This window comes from Lissotriton vulgaris, chromosome 8, assembly GCF_964263255.1.
Source record: "Lissotriton vulgaris chromosome 8, aLisVul1.2, whole genome shotgun sequence".
In the NCBI taxonomy this organism is placed as follows: Eukaryota; Metazoa; Chordata; class Amphibia; order Caudata; family Salamandridae; genus Lissotriton; species Lissotriton vulgaris.
Genome location: NC_141696.1, coordinates 279,453,873 through 279,466,211, shown reverse-complemented (window position 1 = coordinate 279,466,211; position 12,339 = coordinate 279,453,873).

The following is a 12,339-nucleotide window of genomic DNA, read 5'->3' as shown; positions in this document are numbered from 1 at the left end:
TCCCCGACGAGGAGCAACGCCATGATGAAGCATGACACCCTTTCAGGTGTGTGAGGCAAACACGTCCAACATAATGGATGCCCAAAGGTGTAAGACACACACCTACGGTCACGCCAGTCTGTTTAATCTTCTTTAGGAACAGTTCAGCACTCTTCTTTGTTGAACAGGAAATGGTGTCTCATAGGGACTGTGGTCTGATTGATGGGTTATTATTCATAGATGCTTGCAGGATTTGTCTCACCTCCACTAAGATCCAGATTAGTTTCAGGGGAAACTACAACATGCAGAAGGTCTCCAGTCATGGCCAACAGGACCACGTCTGGGATACATCAATTTACTGAGCACTACTTCCTCACGTTGAGAATAGGCATAAAGTTATTGAAGAAGGGTCCCAGGGAGGCATGTATCCAGAGATCGGTCAAGGGGGACATATTCCGGCAAGCCTAATGAAACTTACTTCTGGCAACATTCTCGCTATTACCCCTTCCCCGCACAGCCGATCTGAACGCTGTCGCGGGCCGCCATACCTTGCCACGTCATTCCGGGGAAGCCTGGTGAGGCCACGCCCCCTTCATCACGGGCCACGCCCCCCGCTTTAAAACGCGCCAAATTGCAGGCGCCGGCAGATAGACTGAACTCCTGAGGCGGAAGCCGGGAGCAACAAGCGAGCCCTTTGTAAAATTTGCTTTTATTGTGTATATCTTGTGTACTTGTGTACTTTTAAAAAACTTACTTCTGGCAATATTCTCGCTATTACCCCTTCCCCGCACAGCCGATCTGAACGCTGTCGCGGGCCGCCATACCTTGCCACGTCATTCCGGGGAAGCCTGGTGAGGCCACGCCCCCTTCATCACGGGCCACGCCCCCCGCTTTAAAACGCGCCAAATTGCAGGCGCCGGCAGATAGACTGAACTCCTGAGGCGGAAGCCGGGAGCAACGAGCGAGCCCTTTGTAAAATTTGCTTTTATTGTGTATATCTTGTGTACTTGTGTACTTTTAAAAAACTTACTTCTGGCAACATTCTCGCTATTACCCCTTCCCCGCACAGCCGATCTGAACGCTGTCGCGGGCCGCCATACCTTGCCACGTCATTCCGGGGAAGCCTGGTGAGGCCACGCCCCCTTCATCACGGGCCACGCCCCCCGCTTTAAAACGCGCCAAATTGCAGGCGCCGGCAGATAGACTGAACTCCTGAGGCGGAAGCCGGGAGCAACGAGCGAGCCCTTTATAAAATTTGCTTTTATTGTGTATATCTTGTGTACTTGTGTACTTTTAAAAAACTTACTTCTGGCAACATTCTCGCTATTACCCCTTCCCCGCACAGCCGATCTGAACGCTGTCGCGGGCCGCCATACCTTGCCACGTCATTCCGGGGAAGCCTGGTGAGGCCACGCCCCCTTCATCACGGGCCACGCCCCCGCTTTAAAACGCGCCAAATTGCCGGCGCCGGCAGATAGACTGAACTCCTGAGGCGGAAGCCGGGAGCAACGAGCGAGCCCTTTGTAAAATTTGCTTTTATTGTGTATATCTTGTGTACTTGTGTACTTTTAAAAAACTTACTTCTGGCGACATTCTCGCTATTACCCCTTCCCCGCACAGCCGATCTGAACGCTGTCGCGGGCCGCCATACCTTGCCACGTCATTCCGGGGAAGCCTGGTGAGGCCACGCTCCCTTCATCATGGGCCACGCCCCTTCCTGTTTTCCACCTACATAAACCATGTGCCTTCCACGGCCGCGCAGCGGACGGGCGCAGCGGGCGCGCCGGCAGCGCGCCAAAGGCAAGCCCGTCTGCGCCCGTCTGCGCCCGTCCGCGCCAGGACGGGCCTGAGGGCATGCCACGCCGCCCAGCCTATTAGATATTCCCCCCAAGCACTCAGGGACTTTCAGCACACTGTCTTTCTACCATCCCCTACGGCTGTGCATCGCATTACGTCAGCAGGCCTCACGCGCCCTAACCAACTCCTCCCCAATGGCCGCATACCCCTAGCATTGCCACCAGTGAACACCTCATCCCTCAGGGTATCTTATCTTAACACCCGCTCACTGGTGAAGCATTCTGAGGATATTTTTATCCTGCTAACTAGCTCGAACCCCGATATGCTTTTACTCACAGAAACATGGCTCACCTCAGAGTCCATGCCGGATATTCTGGCAGCCCTCCCCCCGATTACTACATCCTTCGCGCCGACCGCCACGGCGACCGGCCTGGGGGTGGAGTAGCGGCCATTATTTCCAAGCGCCTGAAATCCTTATCCTCTTACTCCCTTCCTTTACCTGAGGTGGAGAATTTAATTATCAGCGTGCAAACGGACGTTGGCCCCCTCACTTTCCTTTTACTCTATCGGCCCCCACACCCCATGCCATCTTTTCCCACCATTCTAAGTGAACAACTGTCTTCCCTTCTTATATCGCATTCCCACCTCGCCATTTTTGGCGGCCTGAATTACTGGTTTGGCGACAGCCACGCCGGCCCTCATGCTACTGAGCTCTTTGAGATGCTTAAAAGTCTGAACCTTGTCCAACATGTCTCCGAACCCACTCACATCAAGGGACATGTTTTGGACCAGATCTGGACCTGCAACCTGGAGTTGTCCCCACCAGACATACGTCCGTGTGCCTGGTCTGACCATCATTTGGTAGACACCATTATCACGGTTGCTGTTCAGGCCCCTGCTCCCTTGATGGCCGGCGGCCTCGCCCGCAAATGGAGCTCATATGACTCCCAGGGATTTCTTACTGCCCTGGCTGACTCCTGCCCGGCGATCTCTGACCCTATTGACATGGACAGGCTAGAACATAACGTGGCCACCTGGCTCGAGTCGGCCAGTGATCTGTTTGCCCCCTTGGTTAAATTCCCCTGTACCAGACACAGGAACTCTCACAGGTGGTTTTCCGACGACCTCAAAGCCCGGAAACTCAAAACACGTCAGTTGGAACGCATCTGGAGACACGATTATTCTGACCTAGCCAAACAATCTTACCTGACTGCCCGCAAAGAATTCAAGACAGCTATCCGTTCAGCAAAAACCGAACACTTCGCCAGTAGGATTTCTCTGGCAGCTAACAAATCTAAGGAGGTGTTCAGAGTTTTGAACGAGTTAACCACAGACGACAGGACCCTACCAGCCCAGACCCCTACTCAGGAGGCCTGTGACACCCTGAACTCGTTCTTCCTAGAAAAAATTTCCACAATTAAAAAATCCATTCCTTCACTCCCCCAACTGTCACTACCGGATACATCCCTCAATAACCCCCTGTCCTTCACTTCTTTTCCGGCTCTAGATTCCTCTTCTCTGGCGGAACTAGCCACTCGTGTAAAATCCGGCTCCCCAAATGACTGCTGCCCACCGTCCGTTTTGCGGAGCATATGTCTCAATTTACCTGACAGTATCCTACATCTACTTAATAGCTCCCTCAGCAGCGGCATCTGCCCGACTTCCTTTAAGGAAGCCCTTCTGGTACCTTTACTAAAAAAACCTGGCGCCGACATGACGGAGCCATCGAACTACCGCCCCATTTCCCTTCTCCCTTATTTTTCTAAACTTATGGAGGCTCACGTCACTCGCTGCCTGTCCAGGTTTATAGAATCCTCTGGCTACCTTGTACCAACCCAGGCCGGCTTCAGACCCGCCCATTCCACAGAAGCCGTTATCCTGGCAATCCTTGACACACTCAGAGACAACGCGGACGCGGGAAAACCCCAAGCCCTCGTCTTACTGGATCTGTCGGCCGCGTTCGACACCGTGGATCATGACATCCTTCTCCACCGTGTCAGGCAGGCGGGCATCCAGGGCGTTGCTTTTGAGTGGGTCAGGTCCTTCCTTACGGGGAGAACACAGGCGGTCCGCCTTGGCCCCTACACTGCTAAAAAAACTCTCACATCCTGTGGTGTTCCCCAAGGTTCTTCCCTCTCCCCGCTCCTCTTTAATCTTTACCTCCGGCCACTCATTCAATCACTTCTGAAATGGGACATCGTCACTTATAACTACGCTGACGATCTCCAGATCATCTTTCCCCTCAATTTACCAAATGCCATCAAAACTTTTCATGGAGCCATGACTCATATCCAACTCTGGATGAACCAGAACCAATTGAAGTTGAACCCCGGTAAAACTGAGCTCCTACTTCCTGGACTCAGCTCCACCTACTGGGGTCCACAGTTCTGGCCTCCAGAGTTTGGCTCCCCCCCGTCCCAGCAAAAACAGTAAAAAGTTTAGGTGTCATTATCGACACCGAGCTTTCTCTCAGGGCTCAGGTGGGAGCGGTTGTTTCCTCCTGTATGTTTCAACTTCGGAGGATCCGCAAAATCCGCCACTTTCTTCCCCCCGGCAGCACTCACCCAAACTGTTATTTCGCTGGTACTTTCCCGTCTGGATTTTTCCAACGCCATCTATCACGGTCTACCACAATACCTGACTCAACGCCTTCAAATCGTCCAGAACCAGGCTGCCCGCCTGATCCATGGAACACCTAGATGGCAATCAGCTAAACCTTTGCTTATGAATTTGCATTGGCTCCCGGTTGAGCGAAGGGCTGCCTTCAAGGTAGCTTGTCTTACCTTCAAGGCACTTCATTGCCCTTCCCCTGCATTCCTGAAATCTACCATCCACCCTTACTGTCCTACACGTAATCTTCGATCCGCCCACCTTGACTTGTTGATCACCCCCAGGAGCAAAACTAAGAGATTCGGCGGACGCCGGTTCTCCCATCTGGCCCCTGGGCTCTGGAACCTCCTCCCTCTCTCTATCAAATCCTGCTCCTCTTTTCTCAATTTTAGGAAAATGCTAAAAACGTACCTTTTCCCTACCCCCACGTAGATTCTGTTACTTCTACCTTCCCCTCACTCTGTTCTGTCTACCAGCGCCGGGAAGCTCCGGTGTCAGTGCGCTTTATAAGCAACACTTAACATAACATAACATAACCCATTGGTGGAACTTTCTGGGGTGGAAGCTGGGCTTGTGATGCCTCCTGGTGGGCAGGAGAGATTCTGTGGGGGCAAGAGAGTGGCCACCACAAAGAGACAGATAATAATTGAGGCTAAGGAATTAAAGATCCTGCCCTTGAATGTTGCTGGGATCAGCACCAATGGGGATGCTGATTGGGGACAGCTCATTGAAAGCCATAATATAGGCCTCTTTCATGGAGACCTGGAGCACGGTGCCTGTCACCAGGAATGGGTATACTTCTTTTTACATCCAAGCACTTCAATCACCCAGAGGCACGCCCTCAGTTGGCCTGACAACATGGATCTGCACAGACCTACAATGTTTATAATCAGGTGTAGGGAGGAACGCAGCACCCAAGTATTAAACAATCTGGAGGATTTCCTAATGGAGCATATGGGTGGTGGAGAGCTCATTATAGGAGGTGATCTATCTATATGCTACTTTTGAACCACTCATCTCCCTATATACAGCTCTATTGGCAGAGCAAGATTGGGAATGGAGAATCTTGCTCTTAGATCTACCCTCTGTTAAGTGGTCCCAGAGGGCAGCCCAGATACTTGCTCTCACCCTAACTTTTGATTTAAGAGCCAAAAACGGGCGGACGTAAGGTGATTCTGACTACAAGCACACCTTTAATAGCCTAGGCCTGGTAACACTAGCCGTATTGACTATTTTATTAATTAGTTTGAAGTGCTGGTGTTATCTTCAAGGCATGGTGGTCCTTGAAAGGGTGGACAGTGACCACAATGCCCTTAGTCTGACCCTGCTGGGCTCCCTCGCTAACACCCCAATATCCCAGGGTTGTCCCCAAATAGGAAATATTGAACTTTCCAATAACGGTAAGGCCATCAAATAGGGTTGCATCAAAAGGCATCCCGAACTTGTAGAGGTAGTGAACTCTATGGCCACAGAGCATGTAGAGTTATTGAATAAGCTTGCCCCAGAGGAGAGAGAGCAATTTTTGGCAAAAGTGCATGAGCCCTTCTTTGACAACATAAGAGAGTTGATGTCCCAAGATATTAAGCAAATGCACACAAGGCAGAAAGAATCACCCTGTTATACTAAGGCATGTAGGGTAGCCAAAACTTCTGCAAGCTATTAAGACTAGGAATAAGTTGCAGCTTGAGGCTTGTAGGACAAATTACAAGAAAAAATTGTAAGGGGCCAGGCGGGACTGGGAAGACTTTCTCTGGGATGAGTTGTCCCATGTTCTGACAAGTAAGGAAAACGTAAAACTGGCTTTACGATCCCATGCTGGCAAGAGATCTGTGGAATACTTTGTACAATCTCAGGAATGAGTTTCCATTTTTGTAACATTTCTTTTTTATTTGTTTATTGAGAAGCTTGCATATAAACACAATCGGTCCTCGCACAAGAGGCAAATGCACTTAAAGAATCAATGATATTACAAGCATTTGTTCAGATCATAAAGCAATACCCTAACTTCCAACTCACCCAACCACCCTTCAACTTGTTAACCCCAGGGCACAGAGAGAATAATCATGTCCTCAACAGAGCATCTCATCCAGTACGACAACATTGCAGTAAGTGACAGTCCCAAAAATACATCAGCACCAGAAATAAGGGAGCGCTGCAGCTATCAGATGACAGGATTTGTAAGTAGATACACAGTAAGTGGGGCCCAAAAATCTTTAGGGAGGGAAGTTTCAGGCAATTCCTCGGCGTAGGCCTCTAGTTGTTCCTTACAGTAAAGCAGGTCCCAAACCCATCCCTTCAAAGTTGGAGTGAGCCTAGAGCCTCAGCACTGTGCAACCTTTTGTTTTGCTAATAAGGTCTAGACCGCTACCAATCTGCGATTGCAGGGCTTTAGATTTTTCACCCATCCCAGTAGGCAGACCTCAGGGGTACATTGTACTGTTTCCAACACCACTTTGGTGAGTACACTGGTCACCTCCCCCCAAAATGTATAAATACTGTGGCAATCCGAAGCGAGGTGCAACAAGCCTGCTTCTCCCCGTCCGCAGCGAATGCAGCAGGAGCTGTCCCGCAAACCATATCACAACAATTGCAATGGAGTGTAATATAGCTGGCGCAGGGATTTAAAATGTATGATGCGGAGGTTGCCATTTTCCGTTAGTCGGCCAGTGAGGACACAGCACCACTTCCACATCTCTGGCGTGAATGAGGCCCCCAGTAGCAACACCCAGTGATTGTAGGATGGAGAATCCAATTGTTCCCTTTCCCTGAGGGAGGAATCGTACAACTTCATGATCAGGCCTTTGCGTCCCGCCCCTGCCAGTACTGCCTGAAACGCTAACAGTGGCCAGGACTCCGCTGGGTAATCAGGATAAACGGAGTGCATAGCCTGCCGCATACTCACATAAGTGAACCCCAGCATAAACCCATGGTCCCTGTCCCCCTGTGTGTCAGAGAGCGATTTGAACTGGCCTTGGTTGTAAGGGTCCCCTAAATGAATTATCCCCACCCCACTCAGTGCTTTAAGCGCAGCCGGCTCCTTCGCGGCAGAAATTCCCGGGTGAGCGGAAAGCAGTAGCCTTGGGGCGTAGAGGTGCTGCAATTGTGCCTGCTTCACAATCCCCTTCCATGCCGATGCTGTAAAAAGAGCAGGGTCTTGGTCCTCTACACCCAACCAACAAGGTGGTCGCGGCAAGGGTCATCAGGCGGACTGCGTCAGCCTCAATGGCTACATGCGGCTGGAATCATTGTGGGTAGTACTAGTAGTGCGCATACTGGGCCTGTGCACAGAGATAGTAGAGGCGCAGATCAGGAGCCTCAGAGCCACCCATCTCAAACGGCAATGTCAACACCTCCCAGCTGCAGCGAGCCTTCTTGCCACCCCAAACGAAGGAGAGTAGAACAGACTGGAGTGAGTTAAAAAGTGCTAAATTGAGCCGAAAGGGGATATTGATAAATAAAGAAAGGAGTGTGGGCAAAAGTGACCTTTTGACTAACGCAATGCGATCTGCTAAGGAAAGCGGTAGTTTGGCCTATCGCGTTACACGTTCCGTGATTTGGACCACAGCCCGGCCATAGTTTCCCTGATAACTACCTCAGGGTCCCTATGAAGCCATACCCCTAAATATTTCACTGGGTCAGTCGACCATGCTAATGGGAAGTCTAGTTTAATACGTGGCGTACCCACTGTGAGAGGAAATGCCGTTGATTTTGCCCAATTTATGCCAAGTCCCGAGAAGCGTTCATACTTTATATATTCACGAATGAGTTCTGGAAGATGCTTCTCAGGTTCCCTAATATATAAGAGCATATCATCAGCATAAATTGAGACTACTAATGGGCGCTGCCTGAAGTGTAATGCTGCTGGTGCATGCTGTTGACGAAGCTTGCAGGTCAGCGGTTCTAGGGCCAGCGCGAAAAGCATGGGTGACAGAGGGCAACCCTGCCGCGTGCCGTGTCTAATAGAGAACGCTTTAGATGCCCAGCCATTGACCCGGACTCATGCCACTGGCTCTTCATATAACAGATGTATCCATTTCATAAAGAAGGGAGGTAGCCCCATTCTGAGCAATACCGTGAACATAAATTCCCACTGCAGGGAATCAAATGCTTTTGCAGCGTCTAATAGCACAGCGACTGCCTGAAAATCAGCTTCAAAATAATGGAGGGTAGAGAAAATCATTTGTAAATTGTGCGCGGTGGAATGGCCAGGGACAAACCCCGACTGATCCGGGAGGACCAAATTAGGGATGAGTGGTTGAAGCTGACTCGCAATCATTTTTGCCCAGATCTTTGCACCTATGTTAATGATGGAGAGCGGGCGGTAGGAGTCACAGCGGTTAGCCGGCTTATCAGGTTTAAGGAGTACCACCAAGAGGGCTTCCTTCAACAAAGGGGGAGAGTACCACTGTCGTATGCTTCTGCAAAGACATCCAGGAGCCTAGTTGCCAGATCGTCGGCGTAAGTTTTATAAAGCTCGCTTGGGAGCCTGTCTAGCCCTGCAGCCTTGCTCCTAGGCAATGATCTGATAGCCAATTTTACATCTTCCACGTTGAAGGGTTGGGTAATATACTCTTGTTGATTAATAGAAAGGAAGCCCAGTGCAAAATCATCCAAGTACTCGTTGATATCAGCAGCCGACACATGCCCCTGCGCATCATATAGGGTGGAGTAGAAATCCAACATCACCTTGCTAATTTCAGTGGAAGTATAGTGCGCTGTTCCCCCAGAATCTAGCATTTTCGTGATGGAATCCTGAGCCCGTGGCGCAGCCAGTCTCTGAGCCAGCGAATGATTGGGTTGCCCTGCCTCTCGTTAATAACGTGCTATGCACCGTCTTGATCTATGTGCTATCTCCTGATCAGCCGTGTCATTATATTCTGATACCAACTCTTGTATGTTGGACAGTATAGAGGAGGCTGGGTTTTGGGCATATTTACGATCCAAGGCGGAGATATTGTCTGCCAGTTTCTGCATGAGACGTCAGAGATCTTTTAGTATCCTCGCCTGAGCCCCCATGCAGATTCCACGGATAGCAACTTTAAATGCCTCCCACAAAACCCCGGGACTGTCCACTGAGCCAGTGTAGTCTTTAAAAAAATCACTGATGGCCACACCTACTGTACACTGAAACACCTGGTCCGTAAGCGAGGTGGGCTGCAATCGCCACTGAAATGGGGGCGCTCACAGGTAGGTACACACACCTCTATAATCCAAGGAGAATGGTCAGATAACGTTTTGGCTAAATGCCGGACATCCACCACCCATGTACATGCAATCTCCAACAAGAGCCAGTAATCTAGACAGGACCATGTGCCATGCACCGTAGAAATAAATTTGATTTCATGGGCCCCCGGGTGTCGTACGCGCCATATATCTTGTATAGCCTGTACCTCCAAGAATCCCAACAGCACCTCGGACGCCTGGCTTTGTCATATCGTACTACTGCCCTGCCTGTCAATTTGTGGATCCAGACAAACATTAAAGTCGCCGCCCCAGAACAGTTCAGCCAAGGAAAATTTTGAGACGTGACGCCACACATCCGTGAAGAAGGCGGGGTCGTCAACATTTGGGCCGTATACATTGACAAGCAGGAAATCCTTCCCCCCAAGTTGCCCATGAACTAACGCCACCCTGCCCTGTGTATCTGTTTCCGTGTGCAGCGCAGTAAAAGGAACCCCTTTTTTCACTAATATCATCACCCCGGAGCATAAGAAGAATAGGAAGAGGCTACCCGCAGCACCGCCCAGCGAGCACCAACTGTCTTTTCCGATAGCTGTGTAAGATGCATCTCCGGCAAGAATTCCACTTGGACGCTTAGACTCTCTTGTTGTGTCAAAATTGAGCGTATCTTCCTAGGGCTATAGAGACCACGTACATTCCATATGACAAACTTTATCGTACTACCCATGGATGTGTAAAGTCAGATACAGTCAGCAGTGCAACATTGAGTGATGGAACCTCCTTAGTGAGGTACAGTGAGAGAGTAAGAAAAAAATGCCTGTCACCCCCCCAGCCCACCCTCCACAACCCCCACCCACCTTAGCAAACCTAACTTGCTAAAGCCATCCCGTCCCTCCATAAACAGCCCACAACATGGCGAACAGCAGTCATGCAACTGGATTTGGGGAACACCCATGGAGGGGGGGACCAAAGTGCTACCAACCTCCTACAAAGTAGGAGGGGACTGAGTATGGAAAGAAAATATGGAAAAAGATAACAAGCAAGCATCAATGAGTATTGCAAAACTGAAGTGGGTAGTGACAGAAACTGAGCAGAAGGCACATTATCGGCTGACAACTAAATACTCCCAAAGGGTACAACAATGGGAAAGGCTAGGCCTGAACTCATAAGGCCATCATGTGAAGTCAGATACCCAGGGAGGTAGAAGGTAGAAGAGGACAGGAGCCACCCCCTGGTCACAAGCGGCAAGATCAAAAGTGGAAGAAGCAGACCAGCAATCATGAATCCGGGCCCCAATCACTATCGGGCCGAAGGCTAGGGTCAAGTCCTCCTCCCCCCTCGGGAGCAAGACCCATACAAAATAGGGGCACACCCAAACCCTACCAGGTGTGCACATGAAAATAACAGCTGAGGGGTACATGGCACGACTAGGCAACAGTACGAGTGGAGATACAGACATGACAGATGAAATATATCTCAGGAGCTCAACAGTGTCCCAGCATCAGAACAGGCTTAAGCCCATCCTCATTTTTCCTCTTCTTCAGGTGTAGCCTTGGTGAGTAATGGTGCCTTTATCTCTAGCAAGCCACAGAATAGTATCATGGTCCCTGTAGTTTAGCAAGTGGGCTATTATAGGGCGTAGCGGTGCCCCCGGCGATGGGTCCGCTCGACAATAAATATCGATGATAGATTTTCAGGACAGAAAATGTCTCTGACCAAGGTCTCGATGTAGGACTCTATTCTGCCAGTATTGGTGGGCTCCGGCAGGCCCAAGACGCGAATATTATTGCGGCGGGATCTGGCCTCCAAATCTTAATTTTTTGCTTGAATAAACGCAAGTACCTTCTTCATTTGAAGAGACTTGCCTGCCATTTCACTTAGGCCATCGTCGTTGGTGGAGACGCTGTTCAATTTCACTCATTCTCACATTTTGTTCATCAAGTTGGGAGGACATATGGTCAAGTCTGTGATTGACCGCTGCCATGGTCCCTTCGATGGACTGGAGGCTCTTCTGCATGGCAAGTAAGGTGGATTCCAATGTGGAAGGGCCTTCCCCAGGCGCGTCCGCCTCCGCGCCGAGGCAGCATGCTGCTGTGGTTTGGTAGATTTACGTGCCTCAAACGGGAGGCGAGTCTGTGACTTGTCAGTGCACCCCATAGCGAGTGAGAACAAGGCGCAAGTGGGTGAATCTCTCCACAATCAGGGCCCAATGTCCGTCCGTCACGATCAGCAGTGTTGCGAGGCAAAGGTCCCCCACGTCGAGTCAGGCCCAAAAGCACACAGTCACATCCCCTAATCTTCCAAAGATATGAAAGGCATAATGCACCAGGTACAAGCAAACGTGCACTGTTCAAATATCAGCCCCCGCTAGTGTTGTCAGGCAGGCATAGAAATGAGGTGAACAGGGCAGGCCCAGGAGCCCCCGATCCTCAGGCAGGTCATGGCCAGGCAACCAAGTTGTATTGCGATGCGCTGCAGGTGCCTCTAGGAATTATATGCAAAAACAACAGTTGATGGACAGAATGCAGAAGAATGTCATACATTCACCCCAGTACAGAGATCCGGGCCTAAATCCATCGTTTTTTTGCTCACCATGCCATTCCAGTTTGAAACCAGCCATATGCAAATCAGTCTTGACCCTGTGCCCCATGGGAACAGTCCAGCCCGAAGTGCCAAGCCAGGTCCTCCCTGGACTGGAAACAAGTATCTTAGGAGCGGTTTCAGGCTTTCAGCCATCATCAGCCAGGATAGCTTGATTCCAGTGGTATGGAG